General features: G+C 41.0%; 2 long non-coding RNA genes across 2 annotated transcripts in view; both read right to left on the bottom strand.

Moving 5' to 3' along the window:
• The window catches only part of LOC117942351, a 16,312-nt gene extending 8,460 nt beyond the window's left edge, over positions 1-7,852 (bottom strand). Inside the window, exon 1 of the long non-coding RNA XR_004656110.1 lies at positions 7,841-7,852. This is a non-coding gene — a long non-coding RNA (uncharacterized LOC117942351). The remainder of the gene's footprint in view (positions 1-7,840) is intronic.
• Positions 1-15,044, bottom strand: part of LOC117942353 — an 84,566-nt gene extending 69,522 nt beyond the window's left edge. The window contains exon 1 of the long non-coding RNA XR_004656112.1: positions 14,917-15,044. This is a non-coding gene — a long non-coding RNA (uncharacterized LOC117942353). The remainder of the gene's footprint in view (positions 1-14,916) is intronic.
• Positions 15,045-20,059: the final 5,015 nt, after the last annotated feature.

The following is a 20,059-nucleotide window of genomic DNA, read 5'->3' as shown; positions in this document are numbered from 1 at the left end:
ACTCACACACTCAAAACCAAACACACACACACACACACACACACACACCTGCTAACAGGACAGAGGGTTCAGACAGGGTAAATGGAGGGGGTGAGGTGGGCAGTGTCACCGTCTTTCTTCTCAGCATCTCTCTCTTTTAATATCAGTGTTTTCAAAGGATTGAGCTAAGCTGCCAGGGTCCTCTTGAACATGGGAGACACAGATAAGAAATGGGATTGTGGAGCCGAGCAAAGAGAGTCAGCAAGAGTGTGACTTTGCCAGGGGAAAGAGTTTCAGACATAGAAACAAAGGGGTGGCAGTGGTGTGACAAGATGCTGGTCCAGAACTTAAAACAAAAAAAAAGTCACTATGCCATCTACGGTACATGCAGAGGCAAGACAAACTTTGTGTCGGTGCATTTAGCTTCCACGCTTATTGTGTTTTCACAACGTTAGTGGTAAATCTACTGAAATGGCCGCCATAACAGTAGAGTATGATGTGTAAGATGAGAAAGCAGAAATTAAGTCACATACGTCATGGTTGTAAAAAAAAACAATGGTTATCTGTACATCTTTGCCAAACCTGAACAGAAAGCATCAATCATGCATTTTTTCCCCAATCATTTAGGAGGGTCATGGAAAAATGTATTGCTGGTTAAGGGAGGGTCAAGTCTGTTTTGAGTAAAGATCCCAGAACTCCCCCGGTAGCCCCTTAAATAAAAAGCAAACAGTCCATTAGTCTAATCCATTCGAGTAATCTCCAGCACTTTGAAATATGTTCTCTGAAAAACATCCACAAGGTGCTAAACAAGATCTTTTTTTAGTTTGTTTCGTTCCAGGAAGCTGCAGAGAAAGAAATGACTTTGCCATGTTTGTATACAAACAATCACATGTATCACGCAGGAAGGACAGAGGTGTTGATTACGCTGCTGCACAGCATGTTTATTGACTTATCAAGTGCGTTTGATACTGTACAGCCTCAACTCTTGGGTCAAAAGCTCCAGAATCAGGTGTCTGCCCACACCTGATTCTGAAGGTCCTCTTATTCCTCACAGACAGACGGCAGCTAGTGAGATTGAACAGCCACTGCAGCTCAGTCAGAACCATCTCCATAGGTTGTCCTCAAGACTCTGACTCTCGGTCTTGTTCACCCCATATACCAATGACTGCAGAAGTGAGAATCCAGACATGGTGTACCTGGAGTACTCAGGTGGACACCACCAGCTCAGGGTAGTTCTTTGGTGGACAACTTTCTCTGGATCAGGGATAACCCTGAACATCTGTAAAACCAAGGAGATGGTGATGAACCACAGCCACCTGCACTTCAGAGAGAAGGTCAGACAATAGAGAGACTAGATAGTATAACTATCATTTCAAGTGTAGCGATATCAATCATTGACAACAAGCCAACACTGACAACTGCAAGTCAATACTTATATACAAGTAATTTTACAACTTTGTCATTCAATCCAACCTCATCTTAAGCATACTGGCATGGTTTGGTTCCCTCAGTGAGGTGAACAAATGTCCCCCTTTAACAAAATCAAACGATTAAATATTTAATTGCTATTAACTCACAATTATCACAACTAATCACACATTTTTTTCTATTCTAAATGTCCCTTATTGTCTTTTGTCCCATTATTTTTTCTCATTTTAATGCTCTTATCAACATGGAAGGGTGGATTTGCTCGCTTTGTGCAAATGTTTTTTTCAATTCCACAATTTCACACGTAAGATTCTCACTTGGAGTCGTCATTCACACTTGGAGCAAATAATCTCTCACATAATGTAACACCGCCCATCAATAAAGAGGTAAAGTTGGATGAATGTATATTTGAACAGCAATTGTCCTTAGAATGTGGTTCACAGTTGTATTTTTGTTTTTAACATTTCGATTGGATAATTTGGCACTTTTTAGTAGTTGAGCAGCTTTGTACGTGACAATTATATGCAGGCCTAACAGAAAATCTTCTGTATTTTGACTGTAGGCACACACAAAATTGCTAATGAGCTGCCAGAACCTTTTCTGTTATATTAAAGATTTATTTCTAATAGTCTACATTGGAAAACCACATATTTAGAGCCTTGTCTCACACGATAATATTACATGAGCCCTATGCATTAGAAGGAAAGTAAAATGGCACATTTCTCAGCAGGCAAAGATTATGTGGGTTAGACGTAACAGGAACCAGGCTGCATTTGAACACTGAAATCATAAACTTGACAAAGGGAGCGTGAGGTGAACAAATGTCCCCCTTTAAAAAAATCAATAAAGATGAGCAAGAAAATCATTGGACAACCCCAGAACACTCTCATGACCATATTTGACCAACAGACCATCAGGAAAAGTAGGCTCATCATATCAGACCCCACCCATTACCTCAACAACCAGTACCATCTGTTACCTTCAGGGAGGAGCTTCAGATATTTCGATGATCCTTCGTGCCAGCATCACCAGACTGTTGAACATACAATAACCCCCCCCCCATCGATCCAGGCTTGGACCTATTCTCTAAACACACCCCTCTACTCCTACTTAGGGTTGGGTGTCGTTTGGATTTTTGCGGTTCCGATGTCAAACCGGTACTTTTTTAAATGATTCTGATTCCTAAACTGATTCTTGAAAAACTAAATAATTACATCAAAGAAAGGCTATTTTATATATTTTATTTAAAGTTGAAAATTATTTAAATTTAACAACATATTAACGTTTTAAAGTAATTAAATATATAATAAGTAAACCTAAGTCACCTATCACACAACCAGAATAGAATTTCAATAAATAATAGTTACACTATTAACAAGTAAGCACACAATAAATGTTGAGTTGGTATGGTAACCAGAGCCAGGAGGGAAAATACAGCATTTTAAAAGTAGCCTACAGCTATCTCACCGTAGACTACAGAGAAAGTGTGATATATTTACGTCAGTTTCTGAGCGACAGATGTAAATTATTTTAGTCAACACATGAAGAACCGAAATATGCATTCTAATTTTGTCTGACTCCTACTGGTTGCTTAATGAACCGGTTCCATAATGGAACCAGGTTACCCGGCCTACTCTACTCCTACCCCTCTGGTTTTTAGTTATTAGTATTTTTAAAGATTTATTTATTCTCAGGTATGACTATTATAGACAATGTACTGTAGTATGTTGTGTCTGAATGTGCCTGACCACAAATGAAGTTCTTTTATAATTTTAAAATTGCAATCATTTTGGATGATTGGATGAGGATGAGAGCATTAATGGGTTAATATTTTCGTTTTTCACTGGACTTTAACCAATACTATTTCCAACGAGCCCTAAGACTGTTGCAGGTTAAATGTCACCAGCGTAGAGCGAGACCTGTTGAGGTGTGAGATATGAGAATCAGCGTCCCTAAAGGAGGGATTGTTGTGGTCTGCTGCATTCCCCCAACCTGTGTTGAGTCTTCCCTTTCTTCTGTGTGTCTTGTTTGTGTTGTCTGTCTTGCTGTCCAGGGGATCTAGAGGCGTGGCTTTCCATCTCCGTTCCGTCATCCACTCAGCTGTTCCTCATCACTCATCACCCACTGCAATACTTAAACCCGGGCTGACCATCTCTTCAGCGCCAGATCGTTACATACACTATTGTGATCCATCCGTATTCCCTCCAAGCTGCCTTCCACCCTCACGCCGACCAGCCACCTGTCTACACCAGTGTTTGAATCCCTCTGCACTCAATAAACTACCTGAACTTTATCCTGTCCGCGTTACCTTTTGTAGTCTCTTTGGTTCTGGGTCTTACTAACCGTGACAGGGATGGCAGTATACACCCAAGACGTTCTCAATCCCAGCGCGCTTGGTCAGGTGTCTTAATCGTTTGGTACTGTTACTTTTCTCCTTTAGCGTCTAGCCCTTTGACACACTTGGTCGGGACTCTTGGCATCACTTTTTGGCGCTCTGGGTCGGACGTTTATCTGACATGGGGCACAAGAACGGGACAGTTAGGCTTAGGGAAAATTGGTGGGTGGGGTTATGAAAATACGTATGTTTCACTGACAAGTAGGACAAAAACGGGACTTGAACCCTTGTCTCCAGGGTGAAAGCCCTGTGTTGTTTGACCCGCCCCCCACCCTAAGCTGCATCCTTATTATATAATCTGTGCTTTACTCTCTACCGTTGTTTCTCTTCATACTACGTCATCTTACAGTGCCACGGTCAAGTGTGTGTGTGTGTGTGTGTGTGTGTGTGTGTGTGTGTGTGTGTGGGTGTGTGTGTGTGTGTGTGTGTGTGCAGTGAAGAAAACGCCGGCGGCCAGTAGCAGTGAGGGTGCCGGCGGGCCGCCAAGCCACACAGCCCTCCCCTCGCTGACCTGAGCGGCTGCTAAGCTGGTCCCACAGCGTCTGCATGGAGCACTGTTTCTTTTGTTTCTTACCTCACCCACAGACCCTCATGCACACACACAGTCTGCGTTCAGTCATTTTTCTTTAGGTACAAAACACCAATGCTCTATCCTCTGGATGTGGATGGCTGGTTCTTGGGTTATGAGATGAGATGGTGATAATGATAACCAATGTTGTCTTTGTTTATTGCACTCTGTAAAACAGTTCTTAACATACAGTAGTGCACTAACTTATGTTCCTCTAATAGAGTTTTATTTTTCCAGAAAAAGTTACAAATCTGCAGCGGGGCCAAAGGAGGATGCTGTTGAAAGGCCTGCCCATCCAACACTTTGGCTCAGAGCAAATCTTTTGTCCATGACAAGAACCATTAGTATGCTGTTGGTTAGATATTCCTGATATTTTCAAGGGTCACATGGTTACCAGAGGAAGAAGCTGGTAAATATATTTTTGTGCATTTTAGGCCATTATTTGACAGGTGCGCTGAAGACGGGAAAGTGAAGAGAGAAGGAGGGAGTCGTATCCAGCAAGGGGCCGCATGTCAGAATCGAACCTTAGCATGTGGGACGCACGCTACCAGGTGAGCTACCAGGTGAGCAACCAGGTGAGCTACCAGGTGAGCTACCAGGTGAGCTACCAGGTGAGCTACCAGGTGAGCTACCAAGTGAGCTACCAGGTGAGCTACCAGGTGAGCTACCAGGTGAGCTACCAGGGTACCCTGAATCGTCATATTTTGAATGACACCCCAGACCTTGGGGGGTTGTTCTACATCTGGTTCCTGACAGAGGTCTATGTCCACAATGTAAAATTCTTACTTATTTGTGGCTGGATTTATTTGCTATACTGTATTGCTGTGAACAATACATCTCAAATACTGTCATATACAGAAATATTGTAATGATACATTTAAACACAATGTACCCTACTGTAACAGACACCCAATATTTTGCAGGATTTTCGCAATAATCAAATAAAAATGAAAGAAATGAGCAAAGAAGCCTCCTAATATGAGGTGTCTGTATTCTAAAGCCAGAGTTTTACATTTTGTTGACAGCATTGTGTGTTTAAATGTAAGACTGTAGCTCTTTAAATCAAGGCTTTGGCACACAGAAAAAATCAGAGCAAAGCAACGACTTAGTAACCCAAAGAGCGGGTGGGACAGGTCAGCGGAACAGGCACACATTCTGACTGGCCTTCCAGATATATGAAGAACAGAGTTCCTTTTAATAGAGGAATCGTTCTTCTGCTAAGGAACTCAACAGCTAAATAATGAAAACACCGAGGTAAGATGACAATCTGCCCATTGTGATATTTCGTGTATACAAATAATAATAAAATTGTCCGGATGGTGGCGTTAAAATAGAGATTGAAGATTCCTTTATTGTCCTATGTTATTGTCATAAAACAAGGTATGAGTATATATTAAAAATAAATAATTTAAAGAAATAATATCCGGCAGATTATTCATCAATACTTTCTGATGTATTTCACTTAAATACTATTGCACATGTGCATGGTAAAGCACAGTTTAGTGGTGTTTAGTTGAGTTTTGTAGTCTGATAGCAGCTGGCAAAAAGCTGTTGTAGAGAATCATCTCTGTTTTCATTTCTTTTCTTTATGAGATTCATCTCTGTTTTCATTTCTTTTGTTTTTGAGATTCATCTCTGTGTTCGTTCCTTTTGTTTTTGAGATTCATCTCTGTGTTCATTTCTTTTGTTTTTGAGATTCATCTCTGTATTAATTTCTTTATCGTTTATCGATACACCCACAAGCCTAAATGATGTGTTTAGGCTGTGTTTAGGTTGCAGATGCAAAGAGTCTTTATGGCCATAAAGGTGAGTCGTTTTTTTTTTTAAACCATTTTATGTAGTTTTACTGCTTAAGATTCCCTTTAATTCAAGCAAAGACCATGATTTACCATGATTTATTCTCAAAATGTTGTTTCTTTTCCAATAATTTCAATCCGTTTGAAGTACATTGAGGCATGGATGTGGTTTCTGAGATTTATATCACTTTAGAAATGCAATACACTGTACGCTTCTACTACATCCCTGCATATCTTCAGCCATACTCATACCCACACGTTGCACTCTTATCCAGAAGGTGCCCATCAAACATCAAATTCCACGCACCACATTTAGCGAACTCCTGACACCTCAGTTCACTCATAGTGGTTGGAAATTTCATGGCCGCAAATTAGCTAATAACTCATGGGCCGTAATGAACCAGGGGGCTGTCATGTAAAATTTATGCTGTATTTTCAATTGTGTGTGTGTGTGTGGGGGGGGGGGGAGATGTTCATTTAGCTTCAATAGAGAAAGGAGGGGCTGAGCAGGAGAAATAAAAGGAGCAGAATTGTAAAACTGGAAGCTCTTGTCTGTGTTCACATTCCTCTGTGCAAATTCAACCCATAATCAGTGACATTTTTTAAAAAATAAAGGCTCTTCTCTCCTAGTGCACAACCCATTACTGACCCAAACGTATTGTACGTTATAAGACATATAGTTTGGTGGTGTCACAGGCAAATTTGGAATTTTGAACGTTTTGAATCTTTAAATTGGTCAGTCGTCATAACTGAGGCCAGAACATTGGGCAAATATTACACTGTAGACACCAGCTGACCCTAAACCTTTTTACCCTCTATGTATTATTTTAAATAGTTTTATTTGCTTGACTTTATATATTGTTATTAAATGTTTTAAGTACTTGTCTTGAGCGCTTATTTTACTAACCTAAACGGGATGTGGATTTTTTAACCATAAGGTCAAGCAATTTAATTAACCCTTAACAACGTCCTTTTCAATGTATTTTCTGGCCTTTGGAATTGTCTTTCATCCGTTTTTAACTACCTATATCCTTTTTAAATTTGCTTCTTAGAAAACTACTTTATGTTAAGGAGTGTTTTAAATGTGTTTCCACATCACTGGTCCCCTTGTGCCCGTACCCCTTGTAAACCCAAACCTACCCCTAACCCAAACAGCAGTTCGGCAGATAAAGGCACTTCTGTTTTTTCCGAAAATTATTGTTAGCCGTGTTAGCTACCAGGACAGGATGACAATGTGACTTCTTGGGTCACTGAGTTATGCCTGAAGTGAAGTGCAAAACCACAACAGTAACATATCACTATTGTACAGTTTCAATGCATGTGATGCTTTGAAACCTGATTTATTGTTGACTCTGGTCTTACTGTAAGATGCATCACCTGAGACGGTCATATCTTCTGATGCTTCCTGTAATATTTACTGTACATCTATTAAAGTTGTCATGTCTCCTGCTTGCCATCCACAACTGGCAGCATACTACAGCAACAGATAAATGGCAAAACATCTGGATAAGATCAACACAGCTGCGCAGTTTGTTCTTAGTCGACGTACAGAAATAACAGCTCGTATAAATCTGGATATTTCTAAAAATGTGAAAAAGTTGAATGCAGGGTTGGTAATGTTGAAAAGCTACAGGGGTTTGTAGAGCCACACACAGACGTGAAGCACTACCTCACTGTTTTAGAGCAGAGAGAGAGAAAGGACTGCAGTTTTACTTCCTGTCTCATTCACTGGTAAGCAAACAGCATGTACATACTGATTGTTTAAAACAAACATGAATACTGTTAGCAATGCAGTTGTCTTTTTCATTTCCGAGATTGTTCAGCGAGGTTAGCCATGGTTAGCAATACCATTTGCTATCAATGCATTACGCTGTTTTTGTGCATACAAATAGCATACCAACATGTGGACAGATAGATGTTGGAAAGGACTGTGTGCAAGACTGATTTAGTGAGACACAAATAACAAAGAAGTGCTAATAAACTGTAAGTTCCTACAGCTTTCACTGCTGTTGATGCACGGAGCAGCCATGTTGGATTTTGGTCAGGGGGTGTGTTTCCGATTTTGACCACGGAAAATCAAATGTACAAATAGAAAGCACTAGAAATCATACACCACCAACTATGTATCTAATTTTGGTGAAAGGGATCATATGTTATGGAAAAAATGTATTCAGGTTTTTCCTCTGATGCTTTTCCTTATGATAAGAGCTGCTGTTGTAACTCATTCACTTTGCTTATGTTTTCCCAGTAAACTGTGGACACCTACGGAGATATTAGGGCTGCTAGGATATGAGGAAAATATGTGATAAGATAATGACCTGTGATCGAATTTAACAAATTGCCTATTATTATTTAAAAGAAACTAAAGAAAATTATTTTGAACATTCTTTTATTGAACTAAAACGTTGAATCAAATATAAAAGGCACCTTTAAAAAAAAAGTGAGAGTTACATTTTGAAGTGTATTTTTCTGCTGGTATATTTTTTTTTTCAACTTAGACAAGTGTCTTTCACGATGTGTTTATTATGCCAGTTGATATCACAAGGATGATAAAGAAATGATATGTTTTGCGGCCCCAGTAGAGATTGTCCATGTTAAAAAGGGACAGTACCAACTGGTGTAATAAACTACTGTGAAGGTGATTGTAGTGGCCGTAATGGTCTTTGGTGGGGTGTGTGTGTAGGTGTGTGTGTGTGTGTGTGTGTGTGTGTGTGTGTGTTTATGTGTGTGTCTGTGTGTGTGTGTTTGTGTATCACTGGGGCTGTTGCCCTTGTAGTGTTCATGAACCGGCTGACTGAAGCTGCCACAGGACGACGTCTGTGCTGATGCAGACCAACACTGCAGATTTACTCCATATGAGAGCTTCTGACAAAACACAGTATATCAGTTTTAGAGGAGCTGTACCAGCAAACACACACTCACTCCCATGCACACAAAATGTACAACTGTGCTTATTTCAATCAGGTGACATTTGTTAGCAACTAACATGAGGGAGGAGCAAAGCGCGCCACTGGCTAACCTTTCAGCTGTGAATTATGGGAATTTACCTTCACGCCTCAGTGCGTTTGCTGCCGGTCTGCCTTTCGTGTCTAAATCAAAGGCTGGGATCTGCAACATCGGCACTTTCCCCTTCCTGCAAGGGCACACGCTGCACAAACGCCTGATGACGGGTGACATTTACAGCGCGCCAAGGCTCGGACTACCACTGCAAACACTGTGCGCACACAAACAACACACAAACACACACACAACCACACACACACAGGTATCTGCAACATCACATGGGAGGCAAAGCCAAGTCATTCAGAAATAGCAGCCCCGTTGTTCAGTTCTACCTCAACATTGACTTCACATAATGTTGTGTCTACTCTCTGAGAGTCTCTGAGTGTAAGCATACAGCATGAGCATGGGGCTGCAAAGACATTCAGACAGCTACAGAAACCTGTCAGCTGATGTCCTTTTTGGATTAGTTGTTCAATTTCAGTGCAAGCACAAGGTTTGCAGAGGAAGTTTGATTAACGTGCAAGAAATACAAAATTGTAAACATACTGTAGTATTATTGCTTAATATGACATGCATTTTAGTTACAAATGTAATTCCCCGAATATAGCCACAATATTGTCCTGTGCTTAAAAAGTAATCTTGTGTTTGTGAAGAAATTAAAATATCATATGTATAGAGCAGTCCAGGAATCTGTCTGTCTTCCTGTCTGTTTTAAACTGGTTAGCCACTTATCAGTCCCTTTGTCATCAGCTAATTGGTGGGGATTACTGTAAACTATCGAGTTCTTAAAAAATCTAAAGTGAATGAGATACAGAAAGAACGAGGGAAACTGTAAAGAAAATCATTGTTTTTAAATTTGGGAATAGCACGTACTAAGCAGAAATAATAGTTATGGGACATAACTCCAGTTTTATGAGTATGAGTGTAGCCTTCTAAGTTAATTTAAAACTTAGAAGGGTAATGAACAGCGGTTGCGCTGGTGTATGTGATTGCTATCTCCTGATTGAGTCGATGAGTTTAGTCAGTAGGATTTATTAATTTTTTGGATTGATGCTAACCATTGATTGGATTGATTTCACCAGATGTCCTTCCTTTTAGACCTGATATCTGTCACCTTCCGCTTTCTTTGTGTTGGAATTTTAAACTGCGGTGGATTTATGCGGTGGATAGTTCATTTTTGAACTATCAGTTCTACAATATTTGATTTTAGTCTCAAATCGTAGGCACCCTAAATACACTGTGATAAAGCCCGGTCACAGGAGACAACACAAGGGTTGTAAGCGTCAAACAAACACAAAAGGCCCAATATGGGCACCAAAATACAACAAATCATTGTAGCCAATCACCGATAAGATGGTTGGGGGAGGGGGTAAGGGTTAGTGACAGTTAGTCAGTTACTTATGACAGTTACGGATACATGGGGGGAGGGGCAAGCTTAGTCTGTTTTGTTTGAATTTTACATCAACAGAAGTGACCATGCAGGAACTCAGCAGGGTTAATCCGGACAGCTAAATAGACTATCTGTCCAATCTGAGTTTTCTGTTGCACGACATAAACTACTTTTGAACGTACACATGTTCCACCTAAACACGTTCCTTCCAGATGCTGTTTTGCAGAGGCGACATTGCTCTGTCCGGTGCTTAGAGCAGCCCAAGACGATTGTGATTGGTTTAAAGAAATGCTAATAAACCAGAGCATGTTTTTCCTCCCATCCCAGAATGCTGTGTGCACTAGCCAGACCCTCCTCTGCAGCGCTGTGTAGGAAGGTCTGGAAATGCAAGACTAAAAGGATGCTGACACACCACACTAACATAGTGAGCTTTGTAAAATTTTTACATTAACATGGTAGCATTGTCACTGGGAAAAGCATGTTGACTTAAGCAGTTATCCTAAAGCACCGCTGTGCCTGAAACTGCCAAGATGGCGGTGAAGTTGTTAAAAAAAATGTGTTTGTGTACAGATTAAGTGAACAAGATGTGCGTTAACTAGTGAATGAGAGGTGTCGTTGGACTTATATTTTTAAGCTTCATGCAAAGCTATAATATCCATCTCCGTTCCAGCTCAATATCGATCTGCTCATTTCACCCTAAAACATTAAAAAAATGAAAGGTTTGAGGGCACTGTTTTACAAGCAAAACAGAGCTAAAGGTGTGATGTTTATGGCGATGGAAGATTATAGAAATAGTGAAAGGCTTAGACAGACATTTCTTGGCATCCACAAGTTTCTGCAAGCATGTTATAAACCTTCAATCACCATCAACCATCAAGTGTCTCCCATGTGGTTCACTTTTGTAAGTTTACCAAGAGCTCACAATTCATTTAAAAATTATGCATTCATGGTGGATATAAGTGACCTGCGTTGCTCCTTTGCGATTTTAAACTGATTACCAAAAGTCATTCATGGCAGATAATATCAAAAAAGGAGCTGTTAATCTAATGTGTGAGGCGGCCCAGACCAGAAAAGCAGATAGGAACAAAAGACGCTCAAAAAGCAAGTAAAGCCATAGAAGAAAATTGTCCTTGGGGAAAAGGGCCGGGGTGAAAAAAGGAGATTCACAAATGCAGGCTGAAAAATAAAGAGAAGGAACTGAAAATAGGTGAGATTATTTCTTCCCTCCGATGTCTGTCACGCCACCTTGGGAAAGCGAGGCGACCGGTGAGCCTGACTTTGCAGAGCTCGGTGTCTCAGTCTCCCACTTCACCGAGACACGGCTCTCATTTATTATTTCAGCAGCTCAACAAGTAATTTTCCAGCTAAAAATCCTGATTTGCGCAGACGTCTGCTTCTCTTCAGCATGTATTCTAATTACCGTGGCTTGCTTTGATCTGAGGGCCTCTTTGCAGCTTTGCAACTTCCCTGTCCAATCGCTTTTCATCATACCTCCTCATTTCCTTTTGGCACACTCGCTTTTCTTTTCGTAATGGTGGATATACAGGTTCAGTTACATGGCTGAGATAAAGGCAGAGGGGGTGGTGTTAATAGAACCAAACAGTGGCAGGGGAGATATCAGACGGCGGAATTTTCCAAGCATCCCAGAGTTGAGCACGGTGTTATTTCAACAGCGTCTGGGACGGAGCGAGAGGTGAGGAGTCTGGATTAGAGTTTCACCTCATTAAAAGTTGGAACTAAAAGCTTCTGGTGAAATTAAGCGCATGTGTAATTTCCATCTGCCTTGGAAATCAATCATATGACTTGAGCATTATTTTGTTTGGGAATGAGTTGCAGCTACATTATTCTTCCAACCGCCGTAGTTTTGTTCTTTCGAGGTCCTCTTTGTCAGTTCATGGAGAAGCAAAAGGTGACAAATCCTTCTCTCCAGAATATCTTTGCTCGTAGTGTCATTCGCACTCCGAAAATCCAGTTGGGACTCCTTTTGTTTTTTTCTATGCCCCAGGCTGGTCCGTGATAGCAAGCTGATCAAAAGCTTAACCTAAGTTAGAGTATCAGCACATTACGCTCTCTGCGTTACACCACGGATAAAGCAAGGTTAGACCTTGTCTGTGAGACTGTAAAGGCTTTGAGGATGGATTCCTGTGAATACTTATCTTGCTCTAGTGTCATTAGCGCTCGACTTGGCCTATTCACTCTCCAGCCCACAAGCCGGACCGGCATTGTCTGCGCATCGTGTCCACTGTCTCCCGCGCAGGCAGGATGTCAGGGCCACAGCTTTCTGTTGGAGGGAAGTGAACACTTTTCCAGCTTATCTCTCGGGGACAGTGTCGTTACAGAGCGCCGCGTGACGCAAACCTGCAACCTCCAGCCCCCCCCCCCACCCCACTCTGTCTTGCTGTGCACCCATTAAGGCAGAGTTAATTAAACCACAACTCATTGCCTCAGCAGGAGGGGGCGAGAGGGGAAGAAGGAAGGATGGGAGGGGGTACATTGGCATTTACTTACTATTTCAATGTATGTAGCTCAGCTGGCAGTCACTTCACACATGCACATGCCTCACTCTTACCCCCATGCCGCTCCAGTTTGGCGCTCATAGATGGCACCCTGGAGGTCAGCGAGCCTTGCTTTTAACTGTGCATCTTATGAAGAATCTGCACAAGGGCGGGATGTATGTGTGTGTGTGTGTGTGTGTGTGTGGGGGGGGGGGGGGGGGGGGGGGGGGGGGGGGGGGGGGGGGGGGTGATGGCTCTGATGGCAGAGTGGTGAGGGACGACGGGGAAGAGCCATTTGCTTTCCAGCAATAATATGTGAAGGGACGCAGTCTGTCCATCTGCCTGTCTGTCCATACAAGGTCATCAAGGTGGGGAGGTGGGGGGGTTCCAACTCTGTTACTGCGCCACGCCGAGCCGACTGTTGCGCCTCTCTTGCCCCCTCTCTGGTTGTCAGATATGCGAGCCCGCCTTTTACCTGCTGCGATTTCCATTACCCCGGCTGCCTGTTCCGGCACTCCAATGTTTCTGTAGCATATTAAACAGATTAATAGAACAATGCTCCAGGGAGAGAGCAGCCTGTCAATCTCAGCTAAAAACACAAAAGCAGAAAATTAAAAAGGCCCATGGCTGAACTCCAGCACTGATAAAAAATAAAAAAGTGCCAGAATTTTTCGCGTAGGAGAGAGAGAGAGAGAGAGAGAGAGAGAGAGAGAGAGAGAGAGAGAGAGAGGGGAGGAAAAAAACATCACAGATGGTAAATATTTTTCATTTACTACACTAACAGAACACACACACACACACACACACACACACATAAACAAATAGATGGACCACAGTACTTGCTGAAATGACAATGGGGGAAATTAGCTCTGAAATTATCAAAGAATGTAGAGGCAAACACAGAGAGCTTTGTTCCTTTTGTATGACTATCTATATACTGGGGATCAGCTCTAAGAACTCCAATCTAGAAAACACGCTCCTGCTCTCTGAGGACGCTGCGTTCCATGCCAGATGGACTTTCTTTTGTTTATCAGTGAATTCCCACTGTTGACTAGATGTAAAATCTAAAAGCAAATCCAGAGCATTTTCCGCAGTAAGGCGGCCGCACTGCCGCCTTGGCCCCCGTCTGGGGAGAGATATCTAAGGCGTGCATCTATAGTGCCGCGGCAGGAGGCGGGGAGAGGGAAGCATCCTCCAGTGACGTCCGCTCCCATCCTGGGAGACTCCAGGGGAAAATTCAATCTGGTCTTGTGCTTGCAGAGATATTGGGAGATTGAGTGTGGTCTGCAGACGGCGGTGAGGGGCTCTGCTCGCTCTTTACATTCATGCCTGTCTTCCTCGATGGTAAATAAAGGCTGGGAGACGAGGCCTGCATCACAACAGGAGACGCAGCAGCTTCAGTACAGTACACACCGCTAAATGTCTGCATGTCAGAATAAACAGAAATCATAAGCCAGCACACATTCCTATCTTTAGTAGATACATGAAGATAATATCTGACATAAAAATAAAAATACCATAAACTTAGGCCCTGCATCCTAAGAATTTTTTTTAATAACTCCCAAAATAATCTTGACTCCACGTCTGCTAACTAGCTTCTTTTTTTTTTTTTTTTACTTTCACCCTCATCTTACTGTCGCTGTAAAGGAGTTAGGGAGTAAGTAAACCTTGAGAAAAAAAAACGTGAGGCCCATGGGCATTTACACATATATTTCTTAAATTTACCTTTTTAAGGTATTTCTATGTAACTGATCCCCAAAGGTTTCGTATTAAATTGTTATACTGCCCAAAAAAATTGGCGCTAAAGCTTAAACGTCGATGTTCTCTTTTTGAAAGTCTTCAAATCGCTTTTGAAAACTCACCTTGACATATGATGTGTTTTACAAATTGTTTCGGTGCTTGAAATGAATTTACGAAAGTATTACGGATAGTTATGATTAACATAGTAAACACATGTCTGACATGAAATTTTGTTATATTGCTTTTTGAGTAGGAGTTTTAGCAAGCATCTTTCATCCTCAGAGGGTTAAAGAAAAGCGGGCCAAATACAAAACACTTCCAAAATAGATGTATTGAGTACAGCTACAATGTTTGGAAAGGATGTCTTCATCACGTCACTCTGCATGTGACCGATGCCTGTCAATCACTCCAATCAACGTGTACACATCAAGTTATTCACTGTGTTTACCACATGACACTCCCAGATGTCTGACTTTCAAGATTGGTTTTGCCTTCTTACCAAAGCACCTTATATGATTTTGGGACGTGCATACACTACTTTGTGAACAAGGTTATTTTGTCAAACTATTTTCATTGTCAAGAATGAATATCTTCTTTACCTGATTTGAGTAACCATAAATCTATAAAATGGAAAAAGAATAGTGAAATAATACCATCGCATATCAAGAACCAAAAGTAACGTTCAATCCGCCCGTTGTCCCCCAGCAACTGTCCAGATCTCAAAATTATTCAAACAGAGAAAGGAAGTTTAACTGAACTTTATTTCTGCTAACCTACCATCTGACTTGGCACCTATTCAAAATCCACATGCATGGTTGCAGTTATTTCAGCAGTCCACATTAAAACATGACAAAGAATGTTTGCTGGGAATTTGCAACTTGGTGGGATTTATTTCCTAATGATTCCCTATTTACACAGCAGTCATAATCATTTAGACTATGAGAAAAGCACATACACATATACTGGATACTGTCTACACACATAGTTAGAGCGAGGGATTTACAAATGCACATGCAGTATGTGTATACTGTATATTCTGTATCTGTAAAATGAATATGCTCAAATCCTAATAAATAGGACCTTTCTGACATACTGTTTACAGATACATTTTTTAATTTATGTTTAGTCTTTGTAAATGTAATGGTGGACTTGATGTTTGTAGTCCTCCAGACAAGTTTTTACTGTGCAACAATCCACATCCTCAATTTACTCTTCTATTGCTGAACCCGACTCTCTTTAGTGCATCAGCATCCCTCAGATGCATGCTGGGAACATACTGGTTAGTGGCCTAATGTGCCATGTCTCTAAAAACCTAGTCCCATCGTTCAAAACTGTGTACATCCACTTGCTCCATTTATCATGTCCTTCCTGTCAGAGGAGAAAATGGGCCCTCTAATCTTTATCTGCCCAACAATGACAGAAAAAAAAGAGTTAACACCACACCGTCAGCCAAACTCAGGTCGCTCTCGCTATCTCCTCTGTGCACCAGAACACTGCAAATCATCTTTAATAGTCGTCATCTTGATGGTTCATTACGTTAAACTATCTCTGCTAGCATCCTCTAATCCAATGGCTCTCCAACGGCCTGAGGGGCTAGGAGGGAGGTGTGCGTGCGTGCGTGCGTGTGTGCGTGCGTGCGTGCGTGCGTGCGGCCACAAGCTAGTAATGAGTGTTTGTAGGCTACATGTTATGTGTGCCCAGACTGGAAAGCTGGATGACAGTTGGACAGACTGTGTGTGTGTGTGTGTGTGTGTGTCTGTCTTTCTGTCAGTCTGCCTGTCTGTCTGTGCGTGTGTGTGTGTGTGTGTGTGTGTCTTTCTGTCTGTCTGTCTGTCTGTGTGTGTGTGTGTGTGTGTGTGTGTGTGTGTGTGTGTGTGTGTGTGTGTGGTGTGTGTGTGTATGTGTGTGTGTTATCAGCAGGTTAATTGCTCCAGTGCCAAGAAAAGAGGCAATAAGATGCCATTTTAGTTTAATTGTTACCAGTCAAGTACTGTAAGCCCTGAGTTGTGCATCTGAAGCTGGCAGCTGTGTCATACTGTATGTAATGCAGGGCACATGATTATGGGATGTGTCAGAGAGAGCTGCTGGCACACAGCGCCACCTAATGGGGGCTCAAGAGGACAGCAGGTCCGCCGCAGCATGGGGAGATGGACAGATTGTGTACAGAATAACTCCTTTAGTTTATTATTTCCGTCACTTGTAGCTTACACCATTCGACACACTTGTAATAAAGAAATAAGCTAACTACTAAATAACTAATACATTCATGACATTCATGCTTTTTCTTGCAAAAAAAAGGGCATCAAAAAGATATTCAAGAAATAAAACAGGAATGAAAAGGTGTAAGAAACCTGAGCCTATTACACCTACCCTTTCATTCATTATTCATTGTTGTCATTCAAAGGCATAGATTTCAGGGGGAATGCAGGGGACATGCACCCCCCCAAGTATTTATAAGAGATAGTTTTTTTTTCCCCTTACAAAAACATGACAGACAGCCCACTTCCCAAAAGACGTATAAAACATGTACGGAAAAAATGACTTGTGTCTACTTTGCTAGGGGGTTCCGGAACACAACAGCGTGAAAAACGAATATGTGATTTATAATGATCTGGGATGCCTTTTATTTAGATTTAAGCTTCGGAGCTTCTGGCTCTAACAAGGTCTAATTCTCTAACAGATTTCATGTTGAGAAATGCATGATTCCTAAAAAAAACACCCCAAAAAGAGGAGATCAATAGTTTCCGTTACATAAATGAAAACTTTTGCACCATAAACCTTTGCATTAAAAATCAGCAGTATGCAGGAGATAAAGTGTTTGTTGCTCAACATATTCTGTGTGCCCCCCCCCCTTTAAGCTTTTATTTGCATAAGACAGAGGAAGACGTGAAAGGGAAAAGAGAGAGAGAGGGGGGAATGACATGCAGCAAAAGGCCACATGTTGGAGTCAAACTCGCAGCCACTGCCTCAACAAGTAAACCTCTTCATAGGTGCACCTTACTTGATCTAACTCAGCCACATATCTGACTCTCTTTTAACATGTATTGTGTTGAAAGTTTCTCATTTATTTAGCAATTGCTCAAAGCATTTAATCAAAGTTTTGTGCTGGAGTATGTAACACTGCAAAATCTTATTTTTTACTTAACAATTTCCATTTTCACTGTAAATGCATATCAGTTCCAAATGTCGGTTATGTTTAAAAAAGTACAATATTAAAAAGTAAACTTGTGCAAATTTGTGCTCTTTTTTTACAGTATTAGAAACATTACAGTATTACAATATAAGAAAATTTAAAGAAGAATTATGGCCAATTTTTAAATTAATGTTGATTGCTATAAATTTGCGTGTACTTTTGATTGAACCCCCCCCCGACCTGAATCTGTGCAGGCAACACGGAGTAGCTGCAGGTACGTGTACGAGCTAGTGAATGTTCAAATGTTACCAACCACTCTATCGTACTGTAACTAGCATTTTTGGGCTGTTGACTGAAGCAAATCTATCTTCACTCACCACTTGCATATTTTACCAGCATTTGGCTGGTAAATGGTGCTAATTTTCGATCCTGTTTGCGATACATAAACAGATATTAAAGTGTTCTCAGTTCTGCTGCTTGTCCAATTTAAAACAATTGAAGAAAAAACATTCACAACAGTTTTTAATTAACAAATTGAATATAGCATTGAAGATAAAAAGGCATCACTAAAAAATCAATTCCATTTTGAAGTGCATGATTGAAAACAAGTTGAAATCATAATGATATATATATATATATATATATATATATATATATATATATATATATATATATATATATATATATATATATATATATATATATATATATATATATATATATGTGTTTTTATATGTATATATATATATATATATATATATAAATACATCTGGAGCCCTGATTCATTCTGGACACCAGCCCTGTATTACCAAACCATTAACCTCGCCTTTGTTATAACAAAAACCACGTGGTTCAGTTTAGCACATGCATGTGGTGTGTATCTACACTATATGATATAAAGGCCGATCATAACTCCATGAACAGTTCTTTTTCTGGATCACAGAAAATCTCCTGCCTGCATAAAATAGGTTAAATGACACACTCAGCATGTTGAATTTTAATTCTCAACATGTCTTGTAGTGTGTAGGGGCCCCCTAAACACATTAAGGATTCAAAACTCTACCCTACTGAGAAATGCATCCTAAAATGGAAAAAGTCACTTAGAAAAAAAATGATGCTTTGACAGTCAATTTCAGTAGGATGTCAAAAAGCCTTCAGAAATGTCTTGGAACATCAAGGGATATAGGTTTGATTTGTTTCAAGTCAGTCTTAAAAGTGCTATCTTGTCTCTGCTGTCTGCTCTAACCTGTGGTATTAATGTGTAATATTTGATTGGTATCTTTACAGTCTCCCTGTTATATTTAGATTTATGTTAAAGATTCTGACACTTACGTACAGCGCATTGCACAGGTAGGCTCCTGCATATGTAGCCGAGGTACTTTAACCCATACTCATCAGCTCGCTCTATTAAGTCTGTGGTGATTTTGCTGTCTGTCCCTCCCATACTGCTTAGGACCCACGTTGATCTAGCTTTTAATTCTTGCACTACGGAATGTTCTGCCTCTATCCTTACGGTCTGCTGTTTCTGTGGATTCACATACAGACTAGTCTATATCCATGATGTTCCACTTCCGGGATTGCTCCGGTGCCGCCAGAAATTCTGCCGGATGTCACTCATTTTGGCCGGATGTCCGTCACCAGTTTTCTTTGTGTTGGTGTTCTAAACTCCAGCGGATTTCTGAGGACTTTGGTTAACTTCTCCTCAGATCTCTGCAGGGTAAATCCAGGCAGCTAGCTAGACTATCTGTCCAATATGACTAAAAAACTTTTGAATGTACACCTTCCACCAAAACAACTTCCTTCCGAGGCTGTTTCATAGAGACACCAGGGCTCTGTCCCGTTCTTGGTGCAGCCCATGACAATTCTGATTGGTTTACAGAAATGCCAATAAACCCGAGCACATTTTTCTCCAGTCCCAGAATACTGTGTGGACTAGCAGCGCTGTGGAGGAAGGCAATGCTGAGGGATCATAAAAGTCAGTTTGTTGCCAGAACAATGGAGTCTTTCAACAAACACACATACAGCATGGGAGTCTAATATTAAGACACATTTAAAAATACATACAGTGGGTACGGAAAGTATTCAGACCCCTTTAAATTTTTCACTCTTTGTTTCATTGCAGCCTTTTTCCA

The sequence above is a fragment of the Etheostoma cragini genome, chromosome 3 (assembly GCF_013103735.1).
Source record: "Etheostoma cragini isolate CJK2018 chromosome 3, CSU_Ecrag_1.0, whole genome shotgun sequence".
NCBI classification, from domain to species: Eukaryota; Metazoa; Chordata; class Actinopteri; order Perciformes; family Percidae; genus Etheostoma; species Etheostoma cragini.
The sequence above is the reverse complement of the archived record's forward strand: the minus strand, read 5'-3'. Positions and strand labels throughout refer to the sequence as shown.